The sequence below is a fragment of the Gadus chalcogrammus genome, chromosome 3 (genome assembly GCF_026213295.1).
Source record: "Gadus chalcogrammus isolate NIFS_2021 chromosome 3, NIFS_Gcha_1.0, whole genome shotgun sequence".
NCBI classification, from domain to species: domain Eukaryota; kingdom Metazoa; phylum Chordata; class Actinopteri; order Gadiformes; family Gadidae; genus Gadus; species Gadus chalcogrammus.
This window is the reverse complement of record NC_079414.1, coordinates 9,658,851-9,671,819: the sequence shown is the minus strand read 5'-3', so window position 1 is coordinate 9,671,819 and position 12,969 is coordinate 9,658,851.

Sequence of the window (12,969 nt, the reverse complement as noted above, 5' to 3'; positions counted from 1 at the left end):
TCTATCTGTATTACCTGGTGTAGGAAAATGTGATAACATCTGCAGAGGCAGCCAAAGGAGAATCAAAAGAGGGATGGCGCTCTGTCACTGTTGAGGGACCTCCATGATAGCATTGGGTATGTCTAACACAGATTCAGTTGCTCCAGTCCAGTCACGTTTTAACTCTGACCCTCATTACTTTTCTCTTTAAAGATGAAGTTGAAGTTCTCTGAAGCCGTGATTCGAAACATCCCCAACTTCGTTCCTGAACCATGAACCACAGTGTCAATACCTCAACATTTGAGCACCCTGTCCTGTATGTTACCTCTGTTGTCACGCTGCTACTAGTTCCCCCAATCAACTTCTATGTCCTGTTGCTGATTGTCAGAGGAGGCCTGGAGACCATAACTTCAGAGTTCTACTGCCTTAACCTGGCCATCTCTGACATTTTGATGTGCTTCTTCAGTCTTTTTTATTTAACTGAGAAGTATCTTCAAGTGTTATCGATCGTAAGCAGCTTTTTCCTAGATTTCCAAAACCTCTCTCGACCCTTGTTTCAGGGATGCATCTGTGTGGAACGCTATTTGGCTGTGGTTCACCATGTGACCTTTCTCAGGTACAAACTACTGAGGTATAAAATGATGTGCTGCTCTTTTGTCTGGTTAACCACACTGGGCTTTTGTATTACCTATTTATTCTATACAGAAAAGTTATTCAAAGTGTTCCTAGGAATTTACATAGTTTCCTTTTCCCTGATGTTTTTTTGCTGTGTGTCAGTCATGTGGGCTCTAAAACAGCCCACATGACTAAAACAGCCCAAGAGCAGAGGGCAATGATGCCAAGATGAGAGCATTCAATATCATTATAATCGCAACTGTGATGGCTGCAATTTATAACATTCCATATAGTTTGCTATTATTTCTGTATGGTTACATAAATCTGAAAGAGTTTCAATTTGTATTTAACATTTTCTTAGCTTTTTCTATTGTTAATGGTTTAGTTAACCCTTTTTTCTACCTTCAAAGAGCTGCAAAACTCCCTTCTTTTCACTTTGACCTTCAGAGATTAATGCTAACAAACTAAACGGATGGAATTTGATGCTACCAAATATTTTGGCACTTTGATGAAATAACATGTAGTACGATACTGTGTAACAGCAAGTGTACCGTAGTCGCAAGGCGTACCAGCAGTCATTGCTATGAAGAAACCAGCAGGATTCTAGTGACGATATTTGAGTGCCAAACCTTGGGCCATTGAGAGGACGAAACATACATCCCCAGGCAGTTTAGAGACATATTGAGCAGGGGGTATAAAGTAACACTATTTTAAATGTTTAGATACAATCAGCATTTATCACTCTGAGCCTAGAGGGTATAATACATATAATCCAAATATTTGTTCATCATTTCATTGTAAACTTGATACGTGCGCTGCATGGACATTTATTTTATCTGTGTGAAAAGTAATAGATATATTTAAATAGATCAATTAAGAGTGGCATAAAATAAAGCTTGTGCTTGTTCAACGTGCTTGAGTGTAAAAAATGGAAGGCGATTCTGAAGTAATATAATGTACTATGGTCTGAGCATTGAAAAAGTAAAAGACCGGGCCTTGCAGAACACCCATCCAATGAGCCCTCAGTCTGCTGTCAGAAGGCATAGTTACACACTGATGACCTGGGATACACTTTGGAGCTATAAAGCTGACTCAAAACACGTTATTTTCTACATTTTACTTAATCTCTCTATCAGTTTTGTCAGATATATATATAGATAGATTATAAATAAAATCTACTTATCAGGTAAATCTCTTTTGCGTTCAGCTTCATATTCAGAAGCTTCAATGAAGACAATAAAATGTTCTTTTACCCAATTGCCAAAAATATCAGGTTTGAGGCTGTTCCCTGATTTATGAATGTGTACAGGATATTGTAGGTATTGGACGTCACGATTTTCAATATTACTTGTCCATTTTTGTGACCAGAGGCTTTAATGATTGTAATGATGGTATTTGACCCTAAACCTTTTCTAATCCTTATTATGAACTATTATTTTGATAACAATTGTGAGTTACACTGTTTACTAAAAAGGCTTATAGAAATGTATGTATTATGTATTAAGTGCAACCAAAATCACGTTTTTAACTTATGACCGTGATGCCCTGTGCCTTTGTGCCTTTGTGCCCTCAAAAGAATTGTCCCATGGCAGGCCAAGTGGCATTACCCCTAAAATTCAAGGCCTAGTATTCATTGCTGTGAAGCCTCATTGAATGTGTTCTGGTTAATAATCCTTATTCCAAAGTTTCAAGGAAGATATTAATGCAGCATCCAGCAATTTGCGGCATCCCAATAAATACAGAATCGTTATCTCTTTTTACCTCTACTTCTGTTTCCTTTGATATATTAAGTTAATATATTAATGTAGCTCCTTTTTTGCTATGATTAGAACACTATCTGACCCTTACTGATGAACACCAAAACTATAACGTTGAAATGGACTGCCAGGGGTTTAGGTTTCACTGGTGTTTGTGGAGAGTTGAGGGTGGAGTCCGTCATCTTGCTAATATTTCCATGCTGAGAAATAAAGACTTGCCTGCCATTACGCTCACAAAAGACAAAACAGACGGTGTATTCAAACAGAAACTGACATCAACACGTTCAACCCTTGATGCTAAATGCCCCAAAAGGTGCAGTCCTCAAAAATAAGAGAATCCTGGGACCTCCAGGTTTCAAAATCAACATCCCCCTATCTTCCCCATCCCCAAAGATCAGAGCCTCATCTCCTAACCCCAACTGGCCAGTCACCCAGTCCTCAAACCTTCCCTATCTTCTCGAGCTCCAATGTCTTAGCTCAACCTTCTGGTATGCGTTTTCCAAGCCACAAACATCTGAAGCCACAGATGTTGCATTACTCTGTGTGAATAATATATATATATATTAGGGGTGTGACGAGATCTCGTGCCCCGAGATCTCGCGAGATTAAACTAGACGATATTACCCGTCGCGTTAAAAATCGGTCTCGCGAGATTTGTGATTTATCCAAACTTCTATTTGTCGCCTGTGGGGGCAGTAATGCCCCTTTTCTACATCTAGCCTGCCAGAACCTAAAGAAGGAGAAGGAAAAGAAGATGAGGAGAAGGAGGGGAAGCAGGGGAAGCATCGAAAGCAGCCATAAGCTGTGTTCGAAATCGTTCCCTATCACGGATATAGTGTACTATTTAGGGTGCTCGCCATTTTGTAGTGGTGTTCGAATTCTCAGTGGTTAATTTCATGCACTATATAGTGCACTTAAAATACCGGAGGAGAAGAAGAGGCTGAATAACCGCGAAAACGAATACCTTTAATCAAAGTACATTTTGGGTACTTTGATTTGGTTTTGCACATAATATTGTTTAGAATTGAAAAAAAGAGAATTATTTAATTTATTTTAATTTAACTTTTATAAATTTTTGTTTTAGTTTCAATTTCATGCATGTAAAGAGTTATAATAAAAAAATTCAAAATACATGTGCCACTTGGTTAAATAAAAGTCTGTTGGTCCAGTCATTGTCATTGTAGTTTTCTTAAAATCTCGTCTCGTCTCGTTCTCGTGAACCCAATATCGTGTCTCGTCTCCTCTCGTGAGCCGAGTGTATATATATATATATATATTTTGTCCCATTATTCTTCTCATTTTAATTCTCTTATCAACATGGTGAATTGCATTGGCTTGCCTTGTGCAAATGATTTATTGATAACAACATTGCCATATACTGATCAAAACAGGACGATACAAAAAAAGAGCCTATAGTGCAATTAAACGACTGCTTTGAACAAATGTCATTTGAAAATAGCAGTCAGGCTACTGCTTCTTTGTTTTGAGCCAAAGAAAAAAAAATAAATCTTTTTTTTTTTTTTTTAATAAAATAATTGCGTTAATCGCGCGATAAATTTGTTAACGCCGTTAAATTTGGTTTGCGTTAACGCCGTTGATAAAGCGTTTAACTGACAGCTCTAATATATATATATATATATAAATAATAAGTCACGCTTATAATAATGCTTGCCATACACACTGTTGTACGTTCTCATTGCTGTTTTATAACACTAAAACTCGAGGACGCTTTACAATGTGGGCTGAGGTCATCAAAAATATGAGAGAGACGAGCAAACAAACAAGAGGGGGGTCACAGGCAGTAGGCATTGTTGAAGAGGTGAGTTTGAGAAGAGTTTTAGAGGTGGCCAGGGATGAGGCATTTCGGATGTCGGGGAGGGGAGAGCGTTCCAGAGGGTGGGGGCTGCCACACTGAAGGCTAGGTTGCCATAGGTTCAGAGCCTGGTGTGGGGGGCAGAGCAGGCCTGCATCCGAGCACCGCTACTTCCTGGACGGGGCGTAGGTAGGGGTGAAGGAGGTCGTGAGGTAGTGCTGGTTGAGGGCATGGAGGGATTTGTAGGTGAGGAGAGGGGTTTTATAGTTGAGGCAGGATTTGATGGGGAGCCAGAGAAAGTGGATGAGGGTGATGTGCTGTCAGGGCCTGGTGCGGGTGAGTACTCAGCAGCAGAGGATTACTAGAGCCTTTTGAGGGTTTTGCTTGGAACCTCGGACAGGACTCCATTGCAATAGTCCAGGCGGTTGGTGATGAAGGATGAGGGTTTCAGAGAGTGAAGGGCGGAGTCTGGAAATGTTTTTGAGGTGAAATAAGGCAAATTTGGTGACCACATTATGGGTTTGTGTTCCCCTCTTACTCCGAGTGATCGAGTGGGTGGGAACTGGCTATGAGACACGGGGTCTAGGGGGACTGTTTATGCTGTTGCACGAGTGGTTCTAGCCATGCACTGGGAGTGATTGGTCTACTGTGGTTTTTGATTAAAACAGTTATTATTACGTTGCCTCCGTCCTCCTTTTCCTTCGGCACTACAGACTCAACATTAAATTGCGCCCTTGACAGGGGTTCCAATTTAAATTATCATTTAAATCCACAAACAACATATGTTTAATCCGGGGCATATAAAGACTGAGACCAGAAGATAATGACTTTCTCTCCATTGGAACCCAATCATATTTTTCGATCTCATAGGTCCCATGGGCTCTACCGGAAGTGGTGTGACTTCGCCACTCTATTGCTTCCATGTGTTGTTTCTTTCACAATGAAAATAAATCAATTTCAAGAGGTGAAAATCTCTAACAATCGAAAAACGTCGAGCCGTTCATGTATTCCCCTGGGGTATTCAAAGGAAAGGTTCATAAACGTTACTTTATTATTTTATCCTATCTCATAGCAGTGAGTGAATACGGCAGGTCAGCGCTACATAGTATGTTTCCACCTGTGCCAGTTAATTTCAAAATTTCCCAAGATTGTCACATTAAATATTGAGCTTAACATAGTAATCTCCTCGACTTCTCTTTATTTGTTTGATCTCCTCAACTTGTTGTCTCAATCCTTTCCTTGTCTCCTCCCCTCTTCTTTCCTTCTCTCCATACCTAAGTAATTATAATCCCTATAGTAACATTGCTAAATAAGTCTAGTCTACGTGCTACAGAGCCAAACACAGCGCTCCTATCCGGGGACAACTATAAGGTGTTTGTGCGTGCACGAATGACGCAGTTGCCTCTCCGCTAAATCAATTATCTTTATTTGAACATGTACTTTGTTAGTTGCATGTGTCCATGCATGCATTTGAACTGTTGGGCCTGATGTAGTGATATTTGTTATAGGTACCTTTTCAACTCTGTTTGATGCATATTTGTTGATTGATATGTAAACACCCCCGTCTGTGCTTGGTGTAATGGTACCAATGTACCAATTTGGGGTTGGTCTGTCTAGCAGTTTAAATGGATGTGGTTTAGTTGGAGAGAGAGGCTCTTGATGGACAGGAGCTATCTTTCTGGTACCCTCATAGAAAAAAGCATAGAAAAAAAATTATCGTCAGTTAACAATGACATTAATCGCGATTAAATATTTTATTCGCTTGACAGCACTACTTTTAACATCTGAGGTCTTGGTCTTGTTTCCTACACTGATGTGGGCAAAGCCATTTAAGCATTTTTTTTTTAATTATTATTATTTTTTTTAATTAACTTTTTTCAACTTAATACCCAAATCTCGGTGTGGCAGAAACTACTGGCGTATGGCCACACCCACAATTTATGTATATTTTTTACATATATATTTTGAGCTATATTAAAACATGTTAACTAAACTAATTGTGAGTAAGAAATAAACTAATAGCCTAATGTTACTGCATGCTTTTGAAGTGCCACCCGCAACACTCGTCATATGATGTCCCTTATAGGGTAGTTATTTCTTCCATATTTTATTTGAACAGGCTTAGCGAGTGCATTGCAAATACATGAAAAGTAGAAATACAAGTCATCAATCAAGCAGACCTTCGATTTGGAACTTGGCCCGACGATGTGTGCAAATCTCTTAATAACAACACTTTTGAAATCAGATATTTCTAAATAACAGCCGTTTAAATCAGGTATGAAATCAGGTATGCAATTTGAATACCTGCTGAAATAAATAAATAAATAAATAAATAGTCTTCAATGCCGAAAGATACAGGCGGAGTAATTCGATTTTAAACAACAACAGTCCTAGAATATGACCATGGGGCAGACTACTTTACGACCATATCGTCTTATAGAGCTGATTGCAATTCTTATTGCAGCCTGCAGGGTTATGCGAGAAACATACGGAGGGACGCGGTAGTTGAGCTCCGCCGCCCCACATTGCATGACACGTTAAACTCAACTAGAATCGCCACCATCAATTTGATATCAACAGACCAAAAATAGTCGGAAAGCCTACAGAAACTATAGATAGTTAATGTGACAATCACATTATTAAAAATAAACTTGGAGCAATGATTTACTGAGGAACTATTTTTTTTGGGAGAATGCTTTCTCAGGGAGTTCGCCGCCCCACCTGCCCATATGGACGGCACACGGCTGGTTAAAATGCGTGAGTGAGTGAGGGAGAGAAAGAGATGCACTCCTAAAACATTTCTCTCCAAGTTGTGCAACAAAAGCAATATGTACAACAAAAAATGTAATTTAATATCAAACAAATTTGCATTAAGCTCTGTGCATGTGACAAAAGGCAAGAGCTTTGTAGGAACACAACCAATTAAACACAAACGAGACTGACTTGGTTGGCTGATTGGGCAATCAGATCTATCCAGCCTACGCACATAGCATGCACGCACACTCACAGAGCCAGACACGACAATGACAAACAAGTTTGTGAGTGGTCTGCAGAATACAGTGTAACATAGTTTCTTTAGAATTATATAAACTATAGCCTACGTGGACCGTAACTCCGCACCCCCTGGCTAAAATATCTTCCTGCGCGTCTGCATCCATGCGTTTCTAGTCCTCAGTCCCAACGTAACGGTCGACTCACGTTGCAACCTAGGGAAAGCGCGTAGCTAACGTGTACGCTTGTATTACAGTCAACGAAGATAATGTTTTTATCAAAATACTAATTTTAATGAAAGCACAATGGAAAATGTAATTGAGTAAAGAGTAGAATTCTAAATCAAATATTTACTCGAGTAAGAGTAAAATTACAGACTTAAAAAAGGAACGTGAAAAGTACTCGTCACCCGAAAAATGTACTTTTTTACTCATTTGCGTTACTTGTAATGCGTTACTACTAGAGCTGTCAGTTAAACGCGTTATTAACGGCGTTAACGCAAACCAATTTTTTTTTCTTTGGCTCAAAACAAAGAAGCAGTAACCTGACTGCTATGTTCAAATTACATTTGTAGTCGTTTAATTGCACTATAGGCTCTTTTTTTGTATCGTCCTGTTTTGATCAGTGTATGCCAATGTTGTCATCAATAAAAAATCATTTGCACAAGGCAAGCCGATGCACTTCACCATGTTGATAAGAGAATTAAAATGAGAAGAATTATGGGACAAAAGAATCAAGGGATATTTAGCATAGAAAAATAATTTGCGATTAATCGTGAGTTAACTATGACATTAATGCGATTAATCACGATTAAATATTTGAATCGCTTGACAGCTCTAGTTACTACCCACCACTGATTATTTACTGGCCACATAACAATGCATGACAATCCATTATTTACTGGCCACATAACAATGCATGTTCTGTTTTTTAAGAAATAATCAAGTTTGTTTGAACTTCATATGCGTACATTTATTACGGCTTCTCTTTTACTGCATTATATTACAGCCTAGCTTCCGCAATGCCGAACTAGCAGAGTTTCAAACAAACTTAGGCTATTTATGAAATGTTCTAGAACAAACGTATTCATAAAATGTTCTAATCTCAGTCAATAACTACAAACATTACCTCTGCTATGTTTGTCGGCTCTGTCTGCGCCACATGGAATATGAGAGCCGTTTCAATCAGGTGCGTCATAATAAGCACGTTAACTGTGGAGATATGCTAGTCAATATAATGAGAATATGCAAAAAATAGTATTTTATGAATTACCTTTGTTTTAAAGTATATCTTACTACAATATAAAAGCAGGCCTGTCGCACCAGTTACTCAAGTTGGTCAGTGCCTATGTGCAAGCAGCCTGCAGCTCAGACACACACACACACACACACAAACACACGCGCGCGCGCTGAATGCTGCCTGTCTTGGCCAGGACACTGGAAGAGATGTTTAATCTCAATGATGATTATTATTTTCAATTAACCAAAAGTAGTTGCCATGCATTTTAAATGTCAATGCACTTTTCAGCCCTGAATAACAGTAAAAGCAATTTAATAATTAATTTGCATGATAGTATACTACACTTTCCATTGAACAATTACCCCTGTTACCATAAATGTACTAATTTATGACTTTATAACGTAATAAAATGCTCACACACTAGCTGCTTTCAGACACACATGCAAGTCCTGATATTCTCCCGATGGGCCGTATGTGTGAACAACATATCCTGACATTTTCTCCCTGAAAATCTCCTGAATAAAACTACCCCTGAGGTAGTATTTTCTCTGTAGGAAATGTAAATGACCTTAGATGTGAATGAGGAGTAGAAAGTCTGTATTTCTCACACCACTTAAGTGGGCGTGGTGATGACGCTTCTGCATGTCATTGAGTGGCCCCTGAATGATAATCAGCCTGTTGCTGATTATTGCTGTATGGTTAAAAAATATTTTAATGTTGGCACTGCTTTTAAGAGTAATTTGTGTTGAACGCTAAAAGATAGGTCTTACCATAATCCTCAAATTACACATCATACAATAAATTACAATAAATGAGTTCACAGCTGCACGTGTATAGAATCTCTGTTTTCTCTGTTAAACAGAGAAAACAAAATTCGTCAAAATTCCAGTGTCTTCCAGAAACACTTTGGTGCCGACCGAAAGTCCTTCTCCACGGCCTCTCCGAACTTCTCCCACACCCGCTGCTTAGCCTCCGACACGGCAGCAGCTGCAGCCCTTCGAGACTGTCGGTACCCTGCAGCCGAGTCAGGAGTCCTCCAGGATATCATATCCCGGAAGGCCTCCTTCTTCAATCGTACGGCTTCCCTGACCACCGGTGTCCACCACGGTGTCCGAGGGTTACCGCCCCTTGAGGAGCCTAAGACCCTGAGGACACAGCTAGCCGCCGCAGCTTCAGCAATGGAGGCCTTGAACACCGCCCAATCCGGCTCAATGCCCCCAACCTCCACAGGAATGCCAGAAAAACTCCGGAGGTGTGAGTTGAAGATACCTAGGACGGGGGCCTCCTCCGGACGTTCCCAATTCACCCGCACTACTCGTTTGGGCTTACCAGGTCTATCCGGAAATTTCCCCCATTCCCTGATCCAACTCGCCGTCGGTTGACAGTTCCACCCCTCTCTTAACCCGAGTGTCCAAAACATGCGGCCTCAGATCAGATGACACGATCACGAAATCGATCATCGATCTTCGGTACCAGGTACACTTATGAGCAGCCTTATGTTCGAACATGGTGTTCGTTATGGATAATCCATGACTAGCACAGAAGTCCAATAACAAACGACCGCTCGGGTTTAGATCAGGGAGGCCGTTCCTCCCCACCACGCCTCTCCAGGTGTCTCCATCGTTGCCCACGTGGGCGTTGAAGTCTCCCAGCAGAACTACGGAGTCCCCTACTGGAGCCCCATACAGGACTCCATTCAGGGTCTCCAAGAAGGCCGAGTACTCTGAACTGCTGTTTGGTGCATACGCACAAACAGTCAGAGTTTTCTCCCCTACAACCCTTAGGCGCAGGGAGGCGACCCTCTTGTCTACCAGGGTAAACTCCAACACCGCGGCGCTCAGCCGGGGATTTATGAGTATCCCCACACCCGCCCGGCGCCTACACGCCCTCGGCAACTCCGGAGAAGAATATAGTCCAACCCCTATCCAGGAGTACTGTACCAGAGCTGAGACTGTGCATGGAGGTAAGCCCGACCAGATCTAACTGATAGCGCTCCACCTCCCTCACAAGCTCCGGTTCCTTTCCCCACAGCGAGGTGACGTTCCACGTCCAGAGCTTCTGCCGCCCGGGTCTGGTCCGTCGAGACCCCTGACCTTCGCTGCCACCCATGTGGCTGCGCACCCGACCCCAACGGGTCTTCCCACAGGTGGTGGGCCCATGGGATGAAGAGAGGGGGGGTGCCACGTAGTTTGTTCGGGCTGTGCCCGACCGGGCTCCGTGGCAAACCCAGCCACCAGGCGCTCGCCATCGAGCCTTCCGTCTGGGCCTGGCTCCAGACGGGGGCCCCGGGCTTCCTCCGGGCCGGGTCACATCTCCTCTTCTTTAGTTGTTCATTGGAGTTTTTGAACCATTCTTAGTCTGGCCCCTCACCTGAGACCACTCTGCCATGAGAGACCCTACCAGGAGCACAAGGCTCCAGACAACACAGCCCTCAGGTTAACAGGGACATGCAAACCTCTCCACCACGATAAGGTGACGGTTCCAGCTCTTCTTTAGGTCAAACCTAATTCTTTTAACTGCCCTTTAAATGATCCATGATCACTGTAAAGTGATCACTATGGGATGATTCCACTGTGCAGGATTTTTATAGGATATGTGGTTTCGTGGCAGGCCGCGGGCCTTATGCCCACCGGTCAGGTTGAGTTGTGGAACTATTTGGCCATATGTGCGGTTGGCGGGTTGGCTAACCCGGGGATTCCACCGGACGCGTTACGGCAACGTTACGGCTGCGGCACGTCTTGGCCGCGACTTTGCCCTGCTTGCATTTCCACCGGGCGCGTTACGGCAGCGCAACGCTGCCTTGCGAGCCAGCCGTATTCACGCGAGATCACGAGATCCCGCGATAATCCTAAACCTAATGTACTCACCTTCCACTCCCAAAACTACTGCAATTAAATGCCAGGCTTTGTCCTTTCTGACATTGTTCTTATAAAAAGGATGATTTGAGACCCTTTGATTGATTGACTGCTGACCTGGTGCCACCGGTCATGACGTAATAATGTTGGTGTTTTATTTATTGTGTTTTATTTTGAAAATTGAGCGGAATGCTCTATGGCTTTTACTTTTTAACTTCCTGCCCTGATCGATCTGCTCTGTTGAAATTGACGCGGTTCAGCAGCGGCTCGCGGCAAAAATAGGAATGCTACGGAATGATAGCGCTGCGGCGCGGCACGCCGCTCCTGGGACACTGCTGAGACGTTCCACAGCCGCGCCCGGTGGAAATGGTCTCATAGAGTGACCGCGGCCAAGACGTGCCGCTGCCGTAACGTTGCCGTAACGCGTCCGGTGGAATCAGGCCGTAAGCCTACGGTATTGCATGTGGCGGGAGCAGGCCTTGAAATGGTGGGAGCACTAGTAGTCACCACCAAGGGTCTGTGAATCAACCACAAACACATGACCTTCATGACCTGTCCGGAAGGTCAGTACTCTTCTGTCTTTACTCCCCTTCAGCCACTTCCTGAGTATGGTAGCATCTCAGTATTGACCAATCGCTGGGCACAGCGAGAACCAATAGAACAGCAGGATGACCTTCAGTATGCCAACATCCACATCTCTCGCTCAGAGTACCAGGAATTGCCTCCCTGTTTGGCTGGCTCCTGTGTCCAATCAGACCAGACAGAAGAGGTCCTTTACTCATTGGTCAACTTTCCAAGTCCCAACAATGTTCCTGAGTCAGCATCTATTAGAAAATAAACTCCACGTTTCAGGACATCATCAACCCAGATGATCTGCTCTACAGGTTGACAGAAGATCATATTGCTTTGTATTGTTTTCAGGGACCGTGCAACGACAAAGACAGGACAAACCCCAGAGTTGTACAGCACTGTCAACAAAAGACCCCAATCTTAACCGGTAGCTGCACAATAGTGGGACAAAGTACGGTGTCTCAATCATTGATTCATTCTCAAGAGGGCGATGCGCTCGCTGATTTGCTGCATCTCCTATGGCGCTTCATTTCCTGTGCTGAATACTTTCCACCACTGCTCATACATGATCAGATGACTCTTGAATTCATTCTTAAAAATAGGTGCCAGTTCCATGATGGGCTGCACCAGCGAAGGGAGGTCTTAAAGGTAACACCTGCTGGATGCCTGGGTGTACTGCACCTATGAGGGTAGGTCTTACCGTGCGTTCTAGGGTTGGGCGATCGTCTACAAGATTGTATCGTCCGATTGCAACCCCTAGCGATCGTCGATAGTTGTTCCCACAGTAGTGCGTATTACATTCCGCACCCGACCAGAACCGCTATAAATTCATATCGACGCCCGACCAGCACCTGAAGGAAAATTAGACACATTAGTTGAAATACCGGGGATTTACATTATGTGGTATTTGGCCAGGTGCTTGAGATTGTTGTGCAAAAAAAGCACATCATCCACTGTTTCAGTGGACTCCTCCGCTCCTGAATAACATATCCAGCACCGGAGAAGTCTCGCTCTCAATCTCAAAACCCGCGTCCGACCCAAGCTGTTCAGGCGTCCGAATCGACCCGCACCCGTGTCCGACACAATACATCATTTTTCATCCGTTTCATCCAAATTCCCGGTCAGGAATTCATGTGCCATGAAGGGCTTT